This window comes from Adiantum capillus-veneris, chromosome 7, assembly GCF_014529385.1.
Source record: "Adiantum capillus-veneris isolate H3 chromosome 7, ASM1452938v2, whole genome shotgun sequence".
NCBI classification, from domain to species: domain Eukaryota; kingdom Viridiplantae; phylum Streptophyta; class Polypodiopsida; order Polypodiales; family Pteridaceae; genus Adiantum; species Adiantum capillus-veneris.
In genome coordinates this window covers 85,532,750-85,557,241 of record NC_140937.1, presented here as the reverse complement: position 1 = coordinate 85,557,241, position 24,492 = coordinate 85,532,750, and positions in this window count along the sequence as shown.

Below are 24,492 nucleotides of genomic sequence, written 5' to 3'. Positions count from 1 at the left end.
ACATTAATTTCACTCTCTTTAATATTGTCAGCCATTCTAACAACTTTTAGGTGTAAACTTTTTAGGTGTACTTTGGCACTTCAAGCCCTAGTTGCTACTCCTCTTTACCCCTTTAGAAAAAGCACTCAAGCTACTGTACCCGCGGCTCGAATACCATTAATTGCAAGGAATAGAAGAGAGGGTCTTTCGACACCAAAACAACACCGGCTCCTGTCAAGCTTCTAATAGCTCAATAGTGGTTAAGCCGTAGGCAAGCCCCGTAGGACTCCACTATTAAGACCATAGCTCCCGACGGTGATGCCCCGTTAACTGCACAAAGGCAGGCGCACTGCAAGGCTGAAAAATCCCTATTCTACTTACTCACAGGCAATTAATAATACCAACCATTTGTAGCTAGCTTGAGGACCTCCCTTCTTGAGCAAGAAAAGAGAAACCTTGAGCTCTGATACCAATGTAACATTTAATGGCCTAAAATCTTATGTGTAGCGGAAATTAGCATGAACATAGTGAGCATTTCATTAGAGTTGATTCCTAATGAGAATTACAAGAGTGCTTGGGTGGAGAGAGCAACAAAAAGCATAACACCTAGTTAGATAGCATCGACAATACTTTCAAAAGAGAGAGCAATTAAGCTATTGACAACAGTTGAGGACCGGATTTGCATGGAGCCGGTCCCCCCTCCAAAAGGCTTTGTATTATGGTTTCTCCCATCAAGAGAGACATTGTACAATACAATTCTTTGTGTTCCTTCAAGACGAGCTAGTGCAATGAAGATGGAAGCTTCATACACCAAGCAAAACACTTAATCAAACACAACTTGAATTATCCCCGTTCTCAGACCCAAGACCTCACACACCTTCGAAGATGGTGAGAGCTAGCAGGGTATGAGAGTAGATTGAGAGGAAAAAGAAGTATCTTACGAGAAAGAAGTACATCTCCTCACATAATCACTCATATTAGCATAGCTTAGCTTAGTAATTAGCTTGGTAGAGAAGATGAGCATGCATTGAAGCTTGGCTCTTGGTTGGATTTGCATCCACATGCCAAGAGAGTGTTGATGTAGGCTTCTATCTCACAAGCTTGGAGTAGGTGATGAGCTCTCCATTAAAGCTTGGGAGGAGATAGAGTATTTTCCCTTCACACATGGTCAAGTGTGAGAGTGTTGATGTATCAATGCCAAGCAAAAATCAGCCCCCTCTCTCTCTTGGGCGAGCCCTAGCTGCTAAGTTAGTCTGGCTTTTGCCTCATTGGACCTCCCCAGGTCAAGCCAATAGGGATTAAGCAGCATAAGTGATAGCCTTCTGACATGTGTCCCCCTTTCCCCTTTTGTGAGAGCTTTAGATAATTAAATAATTAAACTAAACTCTCATTGGACCCCTTTGCCTCCTGGCCAATAGGAATCAGGCAAGCCATGGGGCTCCTGAATGCTCATTGGACCCCTTGGGAGACTGCCCAATAGTCTTCTAGGACACTTAATTCTTATTGGTTTCTTTTATTAAATGTTTTTAAATTAATTAAACTAGATTCACTCTAGCCTAATTCTCATTGGTCCACTTCAAGGGTCTTCCAATAGGAATTGGGCATACCTTGTGGGCATCTGGCCTAGGGAGCTGACATGTGTCCCTCATTCCCTTTGTGTAAAGGGAGCCTGTGTGTGTGTGTGTGGCTTTCTCTCTCATCCCCTAGCTTTGGGGCTCGCCCCCTCCCATGTAGGGATGTAGAAAGACTTTTTGGGCACACACTAAGCATCCAATTTTCCCTAAGGTTGACCTTTGGACACAACCTTTGAATTTTGGAACCTTAGCATTTTGGAAGTCTTAATGGGCTGAACCTTAGGGTCTTTTTAGCCCGTTGTTTCACATGGCTCTTTTGCAGATGGCCCCCCCTTTGGATCCCTATTTTCCCTCCTTTGGATCCCTACTATGGCCGGTCTGCTAACTTAACCAATATTCTAGCTTTTTCTCCCTTGGCACTTCCCCACATTAAATGATCAGTTTAATATGAGAAAATCATTTAGGAGAATTAGATATTGATTATTATGACACAGTGTTCCGGCAATCAAACAATAGGGTTCACATTCTTTTACTAGCCTTCGAGCGATATCCTTACGAAGTTCCTTGGGTGGAAAACCATTAACTAAAAAGTTAACAATGTTCTCACTCCATTCAGGCAGAGTCTCAACTATGAATAGGGAAGTATCGGGTAATTCATCATCAACTCCTGTAGGGGCTTCACCATTGGGTATGCGAGACAAATGATCAGCCATGACGTGCCTTTTACCACGTCTCACTACAATCGTGAAATCAAACTCCAGAAGAATTAACAACCATCGTGTGATTCTTCCTGTGGAGCATGGCTTGTTTACCAGATACAGCAACTCTTGATGATCCACATAAAATACAAACTTGTTTGCCAGAAGGTAGTAGCGAAATTTCTTTACTGCATACACCATTGCTAAACCTTCTCGCTCTGTAGTGGTGTAGTTCCTTTCAGCATCGTTCAATTGACGGCTCACAAAGCTAACGGGATAGTCCAATTTATGTTCTCCTGGTTGAGTGAGAACACACCCAATAGCAAAGTTTGATGCATCAATATGCACATGGAAAATGACATCCCAGTTAGGTGTCCTTAAAATCGGAGCACTTGCTAGTGTTTTCTTCAATTGTTCATAGGCATGGTCACACTCTTCAGTCCATTTAAATTCAATGAGAAGCTTGTACAAAGGACGTGCTATCTCAGCGAAAAATAAAATAAACCGTCGATAATAACCCACGTGTCCCATGAACCTTTGAACTCCCTTGTAATTGGTTGGTGGTGGTAACTCTAGAATCACTTTAATTTTGCTCTCATCGGTTGAGATACCATTCTTAGATACTATATGCCCTAAAATAACTCCATGCTTGACCCAAAATTGGCATTTGAACGGGTTCAATGAGATACGATATAACCTACACTTTTCAAACACCTTCCGCAAACATGATAGATGTTCTTTCCAAGAAGAGTAAACACAAAGGTCGTCTAAGAAAGCTTCACAAAACTCTCTCAAATATTCTTTAAAAGCAGTGTTTATTAATCGTTGGAATGTAGCAGGGGCATTTGTTAAGCCAAAATCCATCACACGAAATGCAAACACGCCAAATTCTGTGATGAAGGCAGTTTTAGCTTGGTCCTCTAGCGCTAGCGTGATTTGGTTGTAGCCTGAGTACCCATCTAGAAAGCTATAAGCTTCCTTGCCTGCAACTCTTTCGAGTACATGTTCGGAATATGGTAGGGGGTAATGGTCTCTTCTAGTAGCTGCATTAACTTTTTTGAGGTCCACGCACACCCTAAGTTTCCCATTCTTTTTTGGCACGATAACTATTGGAGACACCCATTCAGAGTGTTCAATAGGATATATGAACCCACATTTGATAATCTTTTCTAGTTCTTCTTGAATGATCTTTGCGTACTTAGGATTCATCGGGTAGGGTCTTTGTTGTATGGGCTTTGCAGTGCTAATCATAGGGATTGTATGTTGGACCACAGAAGGTGGAACACCTTTCATATCATGGTATGTCCAAGCGAATATGTCCTTGAATTCCATGAGAAGCTCTTTGAGGACCGCCTCTTCAACTTCTGTGAGGTCTTGGGCAATAAAAACAGGTTTTGATTCTTCACCAAGGTTGGCTAATTCTATTTCTTTAACTATTGCCGGACCATCATAGATTCCATTATCCCCATCGATAGGTATTCTTTGGGCTTTTGTGTACACAACCTTTGCTTCCCCTGTGGTGTAAGATTTGAAATGTTGTGGTGCAGGATGCAAGTCTGTGGATTCTGGTTGTGCTTTGGTCTGTGCTTCTATTTCTGTTTTCTTGTGTTGTCGAGCTAACTCTTGGTTTTGACGCCTCCTTGCAGTGCGGCTCAACTTTGGCTTGTCTATGATCTCTAATTGGGCTATGTTGTGGGGTCGTGGTCTACACCACATAACATTTTGGAGATATTCACCCCAATCGTCTACCAATTTTCGATGAGCATCACATGCTCCTATATAACTGAGCCATTCTGCTGAGGATCTCTTCTTTTTTATCCTAGCACGTACATTGGCTCGATATCGACGCCTCTTAAAGTTTTTCTTTTTCTTATTTGAGACCTGCTTTTGATTTGCATTTAGATCTGGCTCACTAAAGGAGTCCTCGTTGGTGTCCTCTTCACTCTCGGAGGAGCTATCATCGGTTGATGTGCTCGGTCCTTTCGAATGTTTTGACTCTGAACTTGCTCCACTCTCTAATTCATGAGATTCAGAATCCGTTTCACTCTGGGAGTCCGTGTCTGAGTCGTGTTGGTCAAAGTCTTCTATTGAGCTATCGGTGTCACTGTCAGATTGGTCTACAATTGCCTTGCCCTTAGAAGATGCATGTATGGCACTTATCATGTTCAGAGGTGCAATTTGTGGTACCTCTTCCCCCTCTGGTGTGACCCAAGTGGTTCCTCTATTTCCCCAGGTATCTATGGTTGCAGCTAGGTGTACCCAGTCCACGTTGTCTGATTCCGTCATACCTGGTAACACATCCATGTAAGGAGAATCTTGGCCAATGTCTGTATCCTTCTTACAAGTGTAACAATATTGTAGTGGGGCCGAGTGAACTGTGGTGTCAGAGCGATGATCAATAATGGTTTTACTCCCTAAGGGGTGTACCTTACCAGTCACCAAATCCACTCTAAGGACAGAGTCTTGGAATTGCAAATAGACATGATTTTTAGACCAATCATGAACCATTTGTGCTTCCCTCATGAATGGTCGTCCTAAAATTATTTCATATGACATAAGGTGTTTAGAGAAATCCATTACAATGAACGTATGTCGTACCTTGTGTCCTAGAACTTTGATCTTAAGATCCTTGAGCATCCCCATAGGTTTGGCTATGGTACCATTTGCCATCTTTACCACAATGTTAGTAACACTGAGGCGGGGTTTTCCCATGGATTCCCAACAATCTTTTGTAACGATGCTAACTCCCGCACCACCATCAAGAATTCCCTTTATAGTTAATCCCTTGGTAGTGATGGGTAGGGTCGCATTAGACTCGTCGCCTTCAAAATACTGCCCTAATTCGTTAATGGGTACCTCGATCACAGACTCGTGTCCATCTAAGTCAAGTGATTGCACATGATTTTCCTCATCAATCATAATCGAGTCAGGCCTATTTGGTTGCGCAAACTGCGGTAGTCCCGTTTGTAGCTCTCCGTTAAGGAATGCTCGAAGTGCAAAGACTAACTCAGGATCTCCATACAGCTTTGCTATGATCGTGGTTCGGACCTCAGAAGACATGAAGTCCACTAGTTTGGCAACATTCATTGGCATTTTGCAGGGTGTAGGTCCTTGACTAGGAACTGGTGAGGATGGAATCTCATATTCCTCAATGGGATCAGGTATTCCTTCGTTAAACATCCTTTCCAACAAGAAAGGTGTATGCTCACTTTCTGATGTCCCGTCCTCACTCCCTTCTTGGATGATGCTAGGTATGCCTAACGGTCTATGGTTCATGTGGGGTGGATGAACTTGCGTGGGAAACACTGTGTCATGAATTTTGACATGCATGGGTTCTGGTTCTAGTTTCCTTTGAGTCTCCTCCACTAAACCTCTTAGATGTTTCACCTGCTCAATCTCGTCTACTGGGTTTGGGTACGTCCCAATCTTCTTTTTACGATTCTTCCCTTTTTGCCCCTGCGGTTTATCTTGGGGGTCTTGGATTGGATTTGGAAACACTTGTGGTGTTTTCAGAGGCTCTTTATGGTTTTCTCTTATTCGGTTTTCATTTGGTTCCATGTTACGGTTTTCTTTGTCGGTCTTTCCCTTTGTGGTATTGGTTCTAGTCTCCATTGTCTCGATTGAATCTGAATCATCCTCGAGGTCATTCATATACACGGGGTCATCTCCTATTCCTATGTTTGTTTTGGAACTTGGCTTTGAATTTCCCGTATTCTGCGACCTCTTCCTTCGTGTCTTCTTTTTCTTTTCTTGGATAACTGACGCGGTATCTCTCTCTTCGAGGATATGGCCTAGCCCTTGAAGCATGGACCGTGTAATCGCATAAGCGGGTGCGACGGGTGGTATTGGCGATGTCACACTAGCAATTTCGACCAAATTTAGGGGTGTGATTTTAGGCGCATTTGGGTTATAGGGGCATTGGGCAATCAAGTGATCTATGCCACAACAATTACATGTGAGTATTGGCATTGCAGATGTGCTCCCTTGATTCATTTGCATCTGTGCAACATTCTTTTGCATCCTAATAGGGCACTCCGCTGCCCGATGTGGTCCACCACACTCGTAGCATTGAAGAGGTGGCCTCCTAGCCTGGGTGTTGATATTTTGACCTCTGGATGCGAGAGCAGCAGCTTGATAAACCGGCTTGACTTGCCCCCAACAATCTTCCATGTAGTATATAGGAAACTCTTCCAATGTATCAAGTCCGTAGGCAATACTAGTGTCTATTTCCTCCTCGCAGCCATCTGCATAAGCATTAGATGGCTCGCAACCCACTTGGTTCATAGAGGCGACTCTTGGATGCGGGGGCTGCAGTCCTAGCACAGGAGGTGGTAGCGGTGTAGCTTGTACAACATTTTGAGATCTAGGGACCATGTGTTGCGGTAGTTGCTCAACAAGTGGAGCAGGCATCAATATAGGAGCTCGAGGCGCATCCGTCCAGGCTACAGGTGGTCTATTTGCCATCATATGTTTGATCATTAAACAATCCTTAGCTTGGTGACCATACCTACCACATGCGTTGCAAGCTCCATTAAATTTTACTCTAAACGTAGGGCACTCACTAGTGCTATGTAGACCTAAGCAAATGGAACACCATTGTTGCTCCCTTCTTGGATACATGTGACTATTTTGAGGGGGTCGATTATCCTTAAGAGACTCTTGGATTGCCTTGGTGAGGTCTGTCAAGAATGTCTCAAATACCTTTGGCTCATTGGCAATGGGCTTTGCAGTCATGGGTTCATACTCAATGGCTTGTGAGCTAGTGGATCTCGTGTCAGTAGACACCCTCATGCCTGCTATCATCAAGTTGTCCTCTAATTGGATTGCATTGGCAGTGACATCTTCCCAGGTTGTGATACCTCTAATCACTAGTCCATTATAGATTCCTTCATTCCTCAACCCTCGAATGAATCGATCAAGCAGTTGGTTATTGTTGAAGCGCTCATTTACAGGGCAGCGAGAGTTTAAGTGCTTTAGACGACTAATGAAGTCCCTTACTGACTCTCCTTCCTTACGTTCGGCCTTCTATAGCTGAGATGCTACACCCCAAAGCACACCTTCTCGTATGTACTCCTTTAGAAACAACCTTCGAAGGGTAGGGTAGATTGTTTTCTCGTCCACCCTTAGGGTTCTATACCAATCTCCAGCCTTCCCACTTAATGTCAAGCTTAATGCATTGCACTTATGTAGTTCGTTGCGTTCCCCTAAGGAATCACATACTTGTTCAAACACTTCAATGTGTTTTCTAGCATCTTCGTCCCCATTGAATTTTTGCGTGAGTTTGGCAATTTTTACTGCCTTGCTTCTAGGCTCTCTATCAGATGCATGACGCATATTTTCCGCGATAGATCGACCTATGGTTTGAGCAAACGCTGCCAAGTCACCTATGTGAGGAGGCAGGGCCGGTGGAGGTACTCTTGGAATCATATGTGGGAGAGGGACGGGTACCAGTCTTGGCATATGTGTGGATGATGCAGGATATGGAACATAACCGGGCATAGGTCCACTCGGATAAGGGCTAGGGAGCGGCACTCGAGGACCATAAACAAGTGGTACAATTGGAGGTGTGGGGGCCATGTGTGCATAAGGGGCTAGAGGCACATACGGTCGAGGCCCCATATTAGGTACTACGACACTAGGTAGTGGCACTGCGCTAACCGTAGATGTCATCAGTACATTCTCTGTCAGGCCTATCCCTGGAGTGAGCACTGTGTTTTCCTTAATAGAGGGTTGAGCCAAGTTAGGGAAGCTAAAGTTGTCGCTTGGAGGCTCAAATTGCATAGAGACCCCAGGTGAAATGACGTAAGATGGGTCCATGGGACTCATTAGAGGAGTCTCCATTTGTGATAGAGTAGGCTGTTGAGCCTTGCTCGTATCCAAAAATCTCATGGGGCCAGTTGAGAGTATATTTACCCCTCGGTTTTGCCTTTCTGATTGAATAATGCCATGGATAACATTACAGATCATTTTTTGTTGATCTTCGATGCTCGTGGCACTAGAGGTGGATTGTACAATCTCTATCCATCCTACATGGTAGGCGTGGCCAGAGTGTAGATCCGTCAACACCTCAGTGTGGAGGTCGTATGTCCAATGATCATTAATGAACAATCCTTCTAGAGTCGACGTGTTAACGGTTTCTTGTGAGGTAGAAGCAATGTTGCTCCCCGTGCTTTTACTTGTCACCAACGGTACTCCAGAGGGAACTTCTGAAGGAGGAAGCTCAACAGGGCCTTCTTGGTAAGAAGTTGGCAGGATATCCACATGGACACTCTTTGGGGGTGTGGGGTCCACGTGCGATGTGAAAGGAGAGTCCACTTCCCCACCCCCTTCGTGTGCTTCATTTGCATCAGGTTCCGAGCGAGTAGCTCTACCTAATGTTTCCATGAAACGGCTAAACATACTAGTACTAGGCTGTGGAGCTTCGGGAGGTGCATGGCCTTCTCTCTCAGTGTTTTGGGTAGGGTATGCTTCCATGATTTCTGAGTCGGAGGAGGAATCACTAGCGGCTATTTTAGGGTCTTGGGTGGTGCTACCTTGTGTCCCCGCTGAGGGTCTAGAGCCTATCGTGGATGGGTAATGGGTGTCCGTATGAACAGAGGCACCCTGAATATGCTCGTGTTCTAGCACCCGCCCAGAGCGTAAGTGCATGTGCTTTTGATACCCTAAGGTGTTAAAAAGCTGCTCTAGGAGGCCTTGTGACTAGTTTTTTGCGTGTTTTTTGTTTGTTTTTTTGCTAGATTTTTTAGAGCGTGTCGTGGAATGGGCCGTGTGATATCTCAAACCGAGCGTATCGCTAGGAGGGACGCGTTGTGCTTTACAGCCCACCGTTTGGTTCTATTTTGCTCCAGAAAAGCCCGAAACAGTCTTTTCCTAGCTGGGGAACTAGGCTCCAAATAGCAAGTCCTAGTGTGCAATGAAGGAGAGGAGAGTGTAGGACTTATCCCACATTTCTCACTCCCTCCTTGTGAGTCTAGCCTATATATATAGGAGTGAGACTACCCTATATCATAAGACAGAGACAAAGCCTGGGATTGGGATTGGGATTGGGATTGGGTCAAATGATCCCGATCCCGATCTCACTTTTATACAAACCAACCCGTCCGTTTTGATAACCTCCCCCTCACTCACGTTTTTATTTTTCGAAAATTTTTTTTGTGGATATTATTTGGTACGCGTTTTGGTGCGCGTTGACCTCACCTAACTATTTACTGTCTCACCTACCTACTGACCTGCTAATCAGTGGTTCACCTAATTACTGACCTACTTAATTAACTAACTGTGCACAAACCAGAAAACACAGAAAATGCAGAAAATTGAAACTTGACAGAACTGTGCAGTGCAACACAGAAAATGCAGAAAACGCAGAAACGCAAGAAATGCTAACTATGTAAGCTAAAATCTGAGCTTAACAGAACACAGAAAACTTGAATGCAGTCAACAACATTGTGTCTTTCTCTACTGTTTTTGCATGACAACAATAATCAAACTTAAGCCGCACCTTTCCTACATAAAAAATAGCTTCAATACAATTTACAGGTCGCCATTGGAGCTTCACACGCAGCAGCTCCCCGGAAACGGCGCCAAAAATGTCACGGCTAGGGACTTGCTATGCGCCGTGTGCGAGCCACAAAGGCTCCTAGCACACAGTCATACAACAGACAAGCTCACAAGGAAGAATGGTGTGTCACTCACCCTCCTGCGTAGTTGCGAATGAAGGATTCCCGCGCCGCGAAGAAGAGGGAGACGCCGCTACGCCGCGCTCAACCGCCTCGCCGCCGTTGTGCCGCCGCAACGCTCGATCACACACACACTCTCACACTCTCTCTCTCTCTCTCTCTCACACACACACACGTACACACACACACACACAAGGAGATGGTGAAGGAGAAGGTGGAGATGGAGCAAGAGCGGCTTCTATTGCACAATGAGAGAATGAGTAAAAATTAGGTTTAGTGGCTTTTATAGGAGCTCACCCCATTCACACTTGGGCGCCCATACTTAGCCAACTAACTCCTTGAATATTCCAGTTAGAGTGCGCCTGTCATTGGCGATCACCCTTACCATGTTCCTATTGGTCCGACAAGCCCGGTACCTGACTCTAAATAATACAACGTTTATAGATCATAGGGTGTCCGTGTGCCGTGAGGGTTAACAATACCCGTATTATACGTGTATTTTCAAAAAAAACTTATTTCGATCGAAATATAGTTCGATTGAAATATTGTTTCCCTTATAAAAAAAGATGCCACGATAATTCGAATGAACTGTTGCACTAGACAGAGAGAGAGAGTAGTGACAGAGAGAGAGAGAGAGAGAGAGAGAGAGAGAGAGAGAGAGAGCAGAGCAGAGTAGAGCCCAGTCAAGTCGAGCAGAGCAGGTAATTTTTCTTCTAATTTTTAATGTTTTTTTTTGTGAATTTTATTTGCTAATGCTGTTGTTTAGAGCTTTGCTCGCACCTCGGTGTTAGTTTGCATCTTGTTTTTGTGAACGATGTTGTTGTGGAGCTTTGCTCACACCTCAATGTTAGTCTGTAGGTTTAGACACCCGTCCTTGACTATGTTGATCCTCGTGACACACTACAAGGGGGGTTAGACTTTAGACACTTCGTCCTTGACCGCTGCTGACCTCTGTGTCGCACTGTAGGGAGTAGCTTAGGTTGTACAATTAGATTTTCCGTACCAGGTTGTTGCTCACCACCAAGTCACACTGCAAGGAGGAGTTAGCTATCTTACATCTTCTCTTCCTAGTTGTTGTTGACCATTGTGTCGTACTGCTAGAAGATGGGATTTAAAAAAATAGATTCTTTGTCTTTGTATGTTTTGCTGACCATCGCGTCGCACTGCAGAAAGGAGTTTAGGGTTACCAAATCCTTTGTTCTTGACTGGTGCTGACCATCGCATCGCACCGCAAGAAGATTGGATGTAATAGATTCTTCGTCTTTGTTTGTTACTGACCACCGTGTTGCACTACAAGGAGGGGTTTAGGGTTGTCAAATCGTTCATTCTTGACTATTTTTGACCATCTTGTCGCACCGCAATAAGATTGGATTTAATAGATTCCTCGTCTTTGATTGATGCTGACCACTATGTCACACTGCAGAGAAGGGTTTAGGGTTTTTAAATCCATTGTTCTTGATTATTGTTGACCATCACGCTGCACTGCAGGGACATTGGATTCAATGGATTCTTCATCTCTGGTTGTTGTTGACCACTGTGTCGCACTGCAAGGAGGGAATATATATTTTACATCCTTCAATCCTAAATGCTTTGACCATCACCACAGGTTGATTGGATTTAATAAATTTCTCGTCTCCAGTTGTTGCTGACCACCGTGTCGCACTGTAGAGAGAGGTTAGGTAGTATTAATCCTTCGTCCCTAACAGTTGCTGACTTCCACGTTGCATTGCAAGGAGATTTTTATTATACGTTTTTCGTCTTTGGATGTTGCTGACCACCGCGTCGCACTGCAGGGAGGAATTATATATGTTCTAAGGTTTTTCGTTACTGGTTGTTATTATTGTCCATGAAATGTTTTTGTTTAGAACTATTTACGATCATATAATGTCAAATTTATATCTATTCTAGATTTACCTTACTTATATTTGCTTCATGTATTTTCAGGCTTCAGTCGTGGTAGAGAGAAAGTTAATGCGTTAGCATCGAAAAATCGTTTGTGATGCTCTAGTTTTGTCTCTCTATGGAGCTCCAGACGATCATTTGCGACACGCATTTGATCCACTGTATGCAAAGTTTGATGATTTTGTGACTGAACTTGTGGAATAGTGCTGGTTGAAGCTGTGCAGTGCATTTCTTGTTTCATTTGACCCAGCTCTACGCACTAATGGAGTGATGCATAACACATTAAAGCAACTTTAGGCCAGGTCACTAGAAGCTTTGAGAGTATGGTTCATCCAGAAATCAAAACCAAACCTGGAATCAAAGATCGAATGCAGCTTGTGGCACAGCTACATTCAAAATTGAAGAGCAAGGATAAGATTGAAGGCTCTTCAAAACGTCTTAGGACAAAAGAGGATATACCTTCTCCTTCAGGTATTGAGCCCTTAGTTGTACACCTGGATGATACGACATGTCCTCTTGTCCTACACTTACTTGGGTACATTTTGGCAAGCAAGGAGTGTATGCTGGCATTGCGGACTCGGGACAAAGTACACCATCAAACACTTTGGCAACATTTTCCAAGCTACCAAATCTCACCCTCGAACTAGAGCTTAATTTGAGCGAGATTATCCATGGACTACCCTTGATAATAAAAACCAATTCTCCTCCTTTCACCAATGCATCTAATATATATAGTCTCTCATATATTCTTAGATGCTTGGTTGCGTGTATTCCAGAGCCCTCCGAGGTTCTCAAGCGTGAATTTTTGCAAAATGTAAACAAACATCTTGCTAGTGGAAAATTCTCCAAACCCTTAGATAGACCTAAAATATGGGGTTTAAGCCTTTGTTTGAATGGAGCCCATAATGTTGGCTATCCTGTTATTGTAACCAAACTTGGCTTGAGTCATGTTGATGATTAGACCAGTAACAAACTTTTTTGTCGTTAATGGTGTGCAATGTGTGGTGATACTTCAAACTACATCTTTAATCGTATTTTCAGTTACGTCTTTAAATTTCTTCAAGTTAAGGTTTTAAAGTATTTCAAGTTGGATCACTGAAATCCTCTAAATCGTCTCTCGTTTCTAAGTACTAAGACCTGTCTCATTAAAGTTTATTATTTTTCATTTTAGGTATGGAAGATATTGCTCCTCCCAACCAGAATGCACCGCAGCCTAATGATCCTTTGCTTAATCATGCATTGGGTCAACAAATTTACAAATTCCTTCTTGATGAGGTGATTTGCCGTTATGGTTGTGTGGGAAAAATCACTGCAGATAGAGGTGAACTGGATGCCGAAGAAGCAAGGGAGTTCTTTTCTAGATTGAGAATCAAGCTTTCTTTTACTATAGCTTACAACCCTGAAGGCAATGGAAAGAGTGAAAGAGGGCATCCTCCTATCATCAAAGCTTTGGCCAAGGCTTGCAAAGGAAGAGTTGGTGAGTGGCCAAAACTATTACCATATGCTTTATGGGCTGATCATACAACACATAGCTCACTACATGCCTGCGGAGCTAATGTATGGTCAAAAGCCAGTGATGCTGATTGAAGATACAATTCCCACATAGAATGTACTACCTTAGCAAGAGGGGCTTAGCAGGGAAGGTCTCCTTGCATTGCATATAAGGCAACTAGAGAGAAGACCTGGAGACATTGAAGCTTCAAAAGAACGACTAAAAAATGCAAGGTTGAAAAACAAGGACTACTTTGATAAGCGACATCGACTCAGGAGCAAAGCAATTGACAAAGGTGACTGGGTTTTAGTGTATGATAGTAGCCTTGATAACCAGCACACAGTCATGCGTAAGTTCTCAAAACACTACAACATAACATGAAGATATCGACGCATCATATATCGACGGCCATGCCTTTCCACGCATATATCGACAGAATTAGTGTACATCGATATAGGCGTCGATATATGCGTCGTAATGAGCGTCGCTATACACGTGGAAAGGCTTTATTTGCCACGCTTATATCGACGCAGTCACCCACGGTTATATCAACGCTCATTGCGACGCTAAAAAATTTGGGGGAGAAAAGGGAAACCCGCGCGCGTAGGGGCCATTTTCGCCTGCTCAAATCGTGGCCGAAACCTGCTGCGCAGGTTATATCGACGCTCATTGCGCCACTAAAAAATTTGGGGGAAAAAAGGAAAAGTCGCGCGCGTAGGGGCCATTTTCGCCTGCTCAAATCGTGGCCGAAACCTGCTGCGCAGGTATTATGTCACTCTCCCCCCCCCCCCCCCCCCCCCCCCCCCCCCCAACCCCTCTCTCTCTCTCTCTCTCTCTCTCTCTCTCTCTCTCTCTCTACATCGTGTGTGTGTGTAGGAAAGAGAGAGAGCGGTGTGTGTGTGTGTGTGTGTAGGAAAGAGAGAGAGAGAGAGAGAGAGAGAGAGAGAGAGAGAGAGAGAGAGAGAAGTGTGTGTGTGTGTGTGTGTGTAGGAAAGAGAGAGAGGAGTGTGTGTGTGTGTGTAGGTAATCAAAGAGAGAGAGAGAGAGAGAGAATTAATGTATGCACGTAGGAAATTAAAATTAAGAAAGAAAAATTAAAGAGAGAAATGAAATGAAATGTTATATTAACATCTTCGAAAGGCCAAAGTGACCTATGAGACAAGAAAGTTACAATGTGGTGGATCTGATACAAAGTCAAAGTAAAAAGATGACAAAATGATAAAATAAAATATTATGGAATCCTAAATTGCTGGGTGTGGACTAAACGGCTAAAACAGCTAGCTGGGATAGGTAGATCATAGGAGATCCAGCTGTCGTTGGCGGATCTCATCAATCTCCTCCATGGACCGGGCGTTGTGCATGTCGAGGCAAAGTGACCTGGATCGTCTGATGCAGTCTATGACTTCATTTGACCAGCTCAAAATACATTCGAAGCTCAACTCTCACCTTTACACATGAAAGTCCTCTAGGGAGCAACAACAGCGCCGTCGTTGCTCTTAGAGACAAGCTTCCTCCTCAAAAAAGGTTGGGCGGGGGCATATAACAAGCTGTAGGTCAAACGGATAGAAGAAACGCCCAAAATAAAAGCCATTTTTGAAGTCCGGTTGGGTTTTTCTACGGAAAAATGCAAACGGACTTCATAAACGGCTTCTACGTTGTAGGTCAAATCCGGTTGCGTTTTTCTATGGAAAAACGCAAACGGACTTCGGAAATGGCTTCTATGCCTACCGAAACTATCCGTAGTCCATTAGGTAGTCTTAAGGCAATGTCAAGAGCGTGTATGGTAAGCCGTAAGTCAAACCGAAAGAAGAAACGTCAAAGACACAAGCCGTAGGTCAAATCCGGTTGCGTTTTTCTACGGAAAAACGCAAACGGTCTTCGGAAACTGATTCTATGCCTACCGAAACCATCCGTAGTCCATTAGGTAGTCTTTAGGCAATGTCAAGAGCATGTATGGCAAGCCGTAGGTCAAACGGATAGAAAAAACGCCAAATACACAAGCCGTAGGTCAAATCCGATTGCGTTTTTCTACGAAAAAACGCGGACAAACTTCGGAAACTGATTCTACGCCTACCGAAACCATACGTAGTCCATTAAGTAGTCTTAATGCAATGTCAAGACCGTGTATGGCAAGCCATAGGTTAAACGGACAGAAGAAACGTCAAATACACAAGCCGTAGGTCAAATCCGGTTGCGTTTTTCTACGAAAAAACGCAAACGGACTTCCGAAATGGCTTCTATGCCTACCGAAACCATCCGTAGACGATTAGGTAGTCTTTAGGCAATGTCAAGAGCGCGTATGGCAAGCCGTAGGCCAAACGGATTAAAAAAACGCCAAACACACAAGTCGTAGGTCAAATCTGGTTGCGTTTTTCTACGGAAAAACGCAAACGGACTTCGAAAATGGCTTCTATGCCTACCGAAACCATCCGTAGTTCATTAAGTAGTCTTAAAGCAATGTCAAGAGCGCGTGTGGCAAGCCGTAGGTCAAACGGATAGAAGAAACGCCAAATACACAAGCCGTAGCTCAAATCCGATTGCGTTTTTCTACGGAAAAACGCAGACGGACTTCGGAAACTGATTCTACGCCTACCGAAACCATCCGTAGTCCATTAGGTAGTCTTAAAGCAATGTCAAGAGCACGTATGGCAAGCCGTAGGTCAAACGGATAGAAGAAACGTCAAATACACAAGCCCGTAGGTCAAATTCGATTGCGCTTTTCTACGAAAAAACGCAAACGGACTTCGAAAATGGCTTCTATGCCTACCGAAACCATCCGTAGTTCATTTAGTAGTCTTAAAGCAATGTCAAGAGCGTGTAGGGCCAGCCGTAGGTCAATGGGTTTGAATTAACGCCAAATACACAAATCGAAGGTCAAATCCGGTTGCGTTTTTCTACGGAAAAACGCAAAGGGATTTCGGAAATGGCTTCTATGCCTACTGAAACCATCCGTAGTCCATTAGGTAGTCTTAACGCAATTTCAAGAGCGCATATGGCAAGCCTTAGGTCAAACGGATAGAAGTAACGCCAAATACACAAGCCGTAGGTCAAATCCGATTGCGTTTTTCTATGGAAAAACGCAGACGGACTTCGGAAACTGATTCTACGCCTACCGAAACCATCCGTAGTCCATTTGGTAGTCTTAAAGCAATGTCAAGAGCGCGTATGGCAAGCCGTAGGTCAAACGGATAGAAGAAACGCCAAATACACAAGCCCGTAGGTCAAATCCGGTTGCGTTTTTCTACGGAAACACGCAAACGAACTTCAGAAATGGCTTCTATGCCTATCAAAACCATCCGTTGTTCATTTATTAGTCTTAAAGCAATGTCAAGAGCATGTAGGGAAATCCGTAGGTCAATGGGTTTGAATTAACGCCAAACACACAAGCCGCAGGTCAAATCTGGTTGCGTTTTTCTACAGAAAAACGCAAACGGACTTCGAAAATGGCTTCTATGCCTACCGAAACCATCCGTAGTTCATTAAGTAGTCTTAAAGCAATGTCAAAAGCACGTATGGCAAGCCGTAGGTCAAACGGATAGAAGAAACGCCAAATACACAAGCCGTAGCTCAAATCCGATTGCGTTTTTCTACGGAAAAACGCAGACGGACTTCGGAAACTGATTCTACACCTACCGAAACCATCCGTAGTCCATTAGGTAGTCTTAAAGAAATGTCAAGAGCACGTATGGCAAGCCGTAGGTCAAACGGATAGAAGAAACGCCAAATACACAAGCCCGTAGGTCAAATTCGATTGCGCTTTTCTACGAAAAAACGCAAACGGACTTCGAAAATGGCTTCTATGCCTATCGAAACCATCCGTAGTTCATTTAGTAGTCTTAAAGAAATTTCAAGAGCGTGTAGGGCCAGTCGTAGGTCAATGGGTTTGAATTAACGCCAAATACACAAGTCGAAGGTCAAATCCGGTTGCGTTTTTTTACGGAAAAACGCAAAGGGATTTCGGAAATGGCTTCTATGCCTACTGAAACCATCCGTAGTCCATTAGGTAGTCTTAAAGCAATTTCAAGAGCGCATATGGCAAGCCTTAGGTCAAACGGATAGAAGAAACGCCAAATACACAAGCCGTAGGTCAAATCCGATTGCGTTTTTCTACGAAAAAACGCAGACGAACTTCAAAAACTGATTCTACACCTACCGAAACCATCCGTAGTCCATTAGGTAGTCTTAAAGCAATGTCAAGAGCGCGTATGGCAAGCCGTAGGTCAAACGAATAGAAGAAACGCCAAATACACAAACCCGTAGGTCAAATCCGGTTGCGTTTTTCTACGAAAAAATGCAAACGGACTTCGGAAATGGCTTCTATGCCTACTGAAACCATTCGTAGACGATTAGGTAGTCTTTAGGCAATGTCAAGAGCGCGTATGGCAAGCCGTAGGTCAAACGGATAGAAGAAACGCCAAATACACAAGCCGTAGGTCAAATCCGATTGCGTTTTTCTACAGAAAAACACAGACGGACTTCGGAAATTGATTCTACGTCTACCGAAACCATTCGTAGTCCATTATGTAGTCTTAAAGCAATGTCAAGAGCGCGTATGTCAAGCCGTAGGTCAAACGGATAGAAGAAACGGATAGCCGTTGGATGTTGAAGAAACTATGGAACTAAAAGAGGCAAAGGGGTTTTGCCTGCTACATACATGCATTGCCATGTACACCTGAGAGTGCACGTATGTGTCTACCCATATAGGATTTGACCAATAAAGACGAGATTTTGACCCGGTGGTCCTGATCTCCATACACCTCTGGACCGAGATGTATGGAGATTGGGTAAGACTAGAGAATGCGAGATAGTTTACATTGTGAGGAGTATATATATTAAAACAACATTCATAATCATTGTAGATGGCAACGTCATCAACTAACATGGAGGAAAAGATTGCATGCTCGTGCACGCTCTGCAAGTATCAAATCCTGCGCAAGCGTAGGATATATAATGAGCATGTGCACAAGTACGGACAGTTTGTTGACTCCTACGGAACGGGCATTGATTTTCGCGACATAGCACCTACATCTGAGAGAGAGAGAAAAAGGATTATGCGTGAAGGTCCAACCAATATAGAGCCAAGGATGGAAGCAGAAAAGGACTTACAGACAGAAGACGACGGCATGGAGGAGATGTTGGATGCCTTCTTCCAGACAAGCGAGGAGAACGCTAACGAAGCAACACCAGAAGCCATGCGCCTATCTCCTGAAGACATGTTGAGGAAGTTGGCACGTCAACCAATTTATGAAGGCGCCAAAATATCGACGCTTCGTACTTGTCTGGCGTTTTTGAAACTTCAGTCAGTGTACGGGTGGTCAGATGCAAGCGTCACTGCTTTGTTTAGGTATGTAATTTACAAAAGAGGATTTTCGATTGCAATGGTGACGTGCTTGGAGAGCTTTTTGATTTAATGTGGCTTAAACAGGTTGTTGCGGGAGCAACTTCTCCCGGCTGGCAATGAAATGCCCCCCTCCAGGCCAGACGCAAAGCAACTATTGACCTCAGTTGGCTTGGACTACAACAAGATTCATGCATGTCCAAATGATTGCATTCTTTTTCGCAATGAATTCGTAGATTGTCTGTCGTGTCCTAAGTGCGGAGCAATGCGCTACATACAAGATGCAGTTGGCAAGACAGTGCCAGCTAAAGTGTTGTGGCATTTCCCTATTATTCCTAGGATAAAAAGCATGTTTCGTTATCGTTCCATTGCAAAGTTGATGCGGTGGCATTCTACGAATAGATCCACTGACACAACATTTAGGGTGCCTGCTGATTCAAAGGCCTGGAGGCACATTGAAGATACCTGGCCACATTTTAAGAGTGAACCACGCAATTTGCGTTTGGGCATGGCAATGGATGGAGTCAATCCATTTGTCTTGAGAAGCTCGTCATGGAGCACTTGGCCTATGTGCCTCATCAATTACAACCTCCCGCCGTGGCTTGCCATCAAGAAGGGTCATTTGATATTAAGCTTGATTGTACTTGGTAAGTTCAAGGCAAAAAACATGGATGTTTATCTAGCTCCACTAGTTGACGAGCTCCAGGAGTTATGGCATGGGATCGACATAGCAGATGCGGTTGAACCAGTAGGACAACAACATGCAAGGATCCATGGACTTCTTATGTGGACTATGCATGATTTTCCAGGATACGGAGAAGCTTCTAGTAATGGTTCTTGATTTACAAAATTCTCGCTATTCGCAAGCACTTTGCCTTGGCCTGATTCATGCTTTAATATATGCAGGGCTAACAACTTCGGGATACAATGCATGTCCAATTTGCGGGCAGTCTTTGGATGTGCGCTATTCTGCCTCTCTTCGAAAGACAATTAATCAAGGCCACCACCGTTATCTTGCAAATGGCCATCACTTGTGCGAAGGTCATCTTGGTCGCATTGAATGTCGTCCTATGCATGTACAAGAGTGGCGTCGCCGATGGGAGCAACATGAGGGGCAACCTGTTCCAGGAATGAAACGTTTGTCTATGCACTGTGTTCTGACGCTTTATTTTACTTTCTTTGTGCAGGACTTTAGTATGGCATACCAGTTTCCAGATCTCGTTTCTGTGAGTGCAGATGCATTCATGGGCTTCGTTACACGGATGACGCCTGCTCAGATGGCAGAGGCTTCTCAGTACTGGGTATCCAGAGGCACGGGTACTACGCCTCCGGGCTTCACACCCGAGGGTCCGACGCCTAGGGGGGGGACACCTATGGGGGGGGGGGACACCTATGGGGGGGGGAGACGCCTATAGGGGAGGGGACGCCTATGGGTACGACACCTGCTTCTCCCATCACGACTGCTTCGACACCTAGGGGTGGGACAGAGGCGGGTACGTCCTCATCTCCGCAGCACAGGCGCACTCGCCGATCTCGGCGATCGTCAGGTGGAGGTGGTGGTTGCTGCGGAGGAGGGTCCACAGATGCTTCGATCCCTCCTCGCTCACGACCCCCATCCTACCCAGGCACACCTCGGACACCTTGGGGGGCAAACGATCCTAGTGCCTCCAAGCTCTATACTGTACGGCTAGATGGTTCTGTTGACATGGATAGAGTCGGGACTGAGATGAGACAGCGGATTCACCAGCTCGCGGAGCTACAGTTTTCGACCAGCATTCTGACATCTTGGGATCAACAGGAAAAGGACAAAGTCACTTACATAGTGGAGACCATCCTGAGAGAGTACCAGCCTGCTCTAGGTTCTGACGTTGTTCCGAGGAGGTGGATCAAGGGTGTTGCACGGGACACCGTGAAACATCGACGAGATGCAGCTCGGAAGGCTTTCAGGACCGGCTCGCCAAAGCCTTCGGGTATCCCACACGAGACGTGGCTGCAGATAAGGGAGGATGAGCGGACAGAGGCTACGCGGTTCAGACAGCAGCGTGAGGCCGCGCAGATACGACAAACGACCAGGGGGACATCTCATCTTGGCAGCGGAGGTTTCGACACCTTTCGCTATGAGTTTCTAATCCAATCTGAACTATGGCGTTTCTTAAAACGCGATGAATCATGTATTCTTATTACTCTGTATAAACGCAGAATCTTGCGATGCATCGAGCCCCGACACGTCAGGAGGAGTCAGAGGGATATCGCAGAGGTATCTATGAAGTATTGAATGATCTTGATGCTTCAGGAGAGCCCGTAGACTGGGCGGCCTTACAGTCTCACTGATCTCTTGAGGTGAAACGTTAATATGTGTGAGTTGATTTAATTAAGTATATGTGAAGTAATATCAATACTAATTTTGTGAGTTGTCCTATGTGCAGGTTGTGACGCCTAGTCATCAGTGGACCGGATTTCATATATATGCTTTGTGAGACACAGACACGCTTCTGTGTCTCCTTTTGTATAGACATATATATATATGGTTATGATTATTGTTCAGACAATTATTGTTTTTCTGACCCTCATGGTTATTGTCATTGTCATTGTATAGACATGGTTATTTCTCCTATTCTTGTATAGACATATATAGTTATGGTTCAGGTTTTGTTTATGGTTATGTTTAACTTTCTGGTTATGCTTATGATTATTGTTAATTTTGTTTCATGTTATGATCAAAGTGGTTATATCGGGTGGTTATGGTTTTAAGTTATGGTTCGTTATGGTCATTGGCCTTAAATCTCATGTGAGATCTTACATGGATAGCATGTAGGAGGCGTATACATGATATATATTTTTTGAAAAGTTTATGTAAAGCGAAGGGAACTCTGCCGAAATTTCTGTGGGAGCACGGTTGATTTTGGTGCTGCTCGCTTTCTTGGGCAGAGGGCAGGAAGTCTGGCTGTGGTGGCTATGTCCATCTTTTCACTGGGCACAGGCCAGGCTACTTGCCCTCTGTCCAAGAAAAAAATTTTATGTTATGGTCGTCGATATCTGCGTCGCTATGTCTGTCGATATCAGCGTCGCAAATAAAGCCTTTCCACGCAGATATCGACGCAAATAGCGACAGGTTCACAGGGACGTCTATATCGATGCAGATATCGACGCGGTGTGTCGATATATGCGTCGATGACAGCTTTTTTTGTTGTAGTGAAAAGATGGTTTGGACCGTATGTTGTAAAGCATGTGCATGAAAATGCTACTTACAGCTTGTCTGAACTAGATGGTACAGAAGTAAAGATTCCCATTGCGGAAAAAAGGATCAAAATGTTTAAGAGAAGAGGAGACAATGATCTAGAAGATGTTGATGAGGAAGAAGAGCAAAACACAGGTAAAGATCAAAGTGAACAGGAAGCTCTGGAATCATCCAGTGAAGAAGAAAGCAAGGAAGATGTACAAGAGGGCTGATCTTACAAAGAGACAATATGGCACATACCGGAGGATGTGTAGGTTTAGAGGGGGTGGATGTCGTGCTGTGGCACGTATATAGTGGGAACGGGCATTAAACGATTTATCTTGTGACTTTTTGACGCATAAGTATACTTCATATAATACTCATATGCATAAATAAAAGCTTTCTATCGTACCTTAGTATTTACCTTTGAAGTAATATAAATGTACATTACTATTAGAAAGTACTGCAAGAGAAGTATCAATGATTGTGCCTCTTTTTGTCTGGGGAAAAAGCATTTGTATATTTCTTCTAATATCTCATCTATACCCTACCATATATAAATTATTTTCTTCTTTTCATATTTATTTAATATAATAACCCTTCAATAATGCATACCTTCTTGGATACATACTGTAACATTTAATGGCCTATAATCTTATGTGTAGCGGAAATTAGCATGAACATAGTGGGCATTTCATTAGAATAGATTCCTAATGAGAATTACAAGAGTGCTTGGGTGGAGAGAGCAACAAAAAGCATAACACCTAGTCAGATAGCATCGACAATACTTTCAAAAGAGAGAGAAATTAAGCTATTGACAACAGTTGAGGACCGGATTTGCATGGAGCCGGTCCCCCCTCCAAAAGGCTTTGTATTATGGTTTCTCCCATTAGAGAGACATTGTACAATACAATTCTTTGTGTTCCTTCAAGACTAGCTAGTGCAATGAAGATGGAAGCTTCATACACCAAGCAAAACACTTAATCAAACACAACTTGAATTATCCCCGTTCTCAGACCCAAGACCTCACACACCTTCGAAGATGGTGAGAGCTAGCAAGGTATGAGAGTAGATTGAGAAGAAAAAGAAGTATCTTACGAGAAAGATGTACATCTCCTCACATAATCACTCATATTAGCATAGCTTAGCTTAGTAATTAGCTTGGTAGAGAAGATGAGCATGCATTGAAGCTTGGCTCTTGGTTGGATTTGCATCCACATGCCAAGAGAGTGTTGATGTAGGCTTCTATCTCACAAGCTTGGAGTAGGTGATGAGCTCTCCATTAAAGCTTGGGAGGAGATAGAGTATTTTCCCTTTACACATGGTCAAGTGTGAGAGTGTGTGTGTCAATGCCAAGCAAAAATCAGCCCCCTCTCTCTCTTGGGCGAGCCCTAGCTGCTAATTAGGTCTGGCTTTTGCCTCATTGGACCTCCCCAGGTCAAGCCAATAGGAATTAAGCAGCATAAGTGATAGCCTTCTGACATGTGTCCCCCTTTCCCCTTTTGTGAGAGCTTTAGGTAATTAAATAATTAAACTAAACTCTCATTGGACCCCTTTGCCTCCTGGCCAATAGGAATCAGGCAAGCCATGGGGCTCCTGAATGCTCATTGGACCCCTTGGGAGACTGCCCAATAGTCTTCTAGGAGACTTAATTCTCATTGGTTTCTTTTATTAAATGTTTTTAAATTAATTAAACTAGATTTACTCTAGCTTAATTCTCATTGGTCCACTTCAAGGGTCTTCCAATAGGAACTGGGCACACCTTGTGGGCATCTGGCCTAGGGAGCTGACATGTGTCCCTCATTCCCTTTGTGTAAAGGGAGCCTGTGTGTGTGTGTGTGGCTTTCTCTCTCATCCCCTAGCTTTGGGGCTCGCCCCCTCCCATGTAGGGATGTGCAAAGACTTTTAGGGCACACACAAAGCATCCAATTTTTCCTAGGGTTGACCTTTGGACACAACCTTTGAATTTTGGAACCTTAGCATTTTGGAAGTCTTAATGGGCTGAACCTTAGGGTCTTTTTGGCCCATTGTTTCACATGGCTCTTTTGCAGATGGCCCCCCCTTTGGATCCCTATTTCCCCTCCTTTGGATCCCTACTGTGGCCGGTCTGCTAGCTTAACCAATTTTCTAGCTTTTTCTCCCTTGGCACTTCCCCACATTAAATGATCAGTTTAATATGAGAAAATCATTTAGGAGAATTAGATATTGATTATTATGACATTACCTCTCTCTTGAAATCATAGTCGTCCTCGACTATGGTGTAGAGAAGATAAAGCATATGCATGAGTCCTTTTCTTAGCGGGTAGAGGATCCCTATGTTACCCTACGACATCATTCCATAATGGATGACTAGTCCATTTGGCGCTTGAGAGCCTGAGGCTGCCGCAAGCATGTCTGCACATTAGTCCTATCAGTCTTCCATAGTAGAGTGACAAGCTCTACTTGGTGTTTGGGAGACGTCGTCTCCGCAAACTTGATCTAAGCATGCATACTACTTCATTTTTGTGCACAAATAAAGAAAAAGAGAGTCTTATAAGACAAAAATTTTGTTCATTTTTAACATTTTGTACATTTGCTTACTCTTGGGAAGCATTGTAAGCATTGACAAGGTTTAGG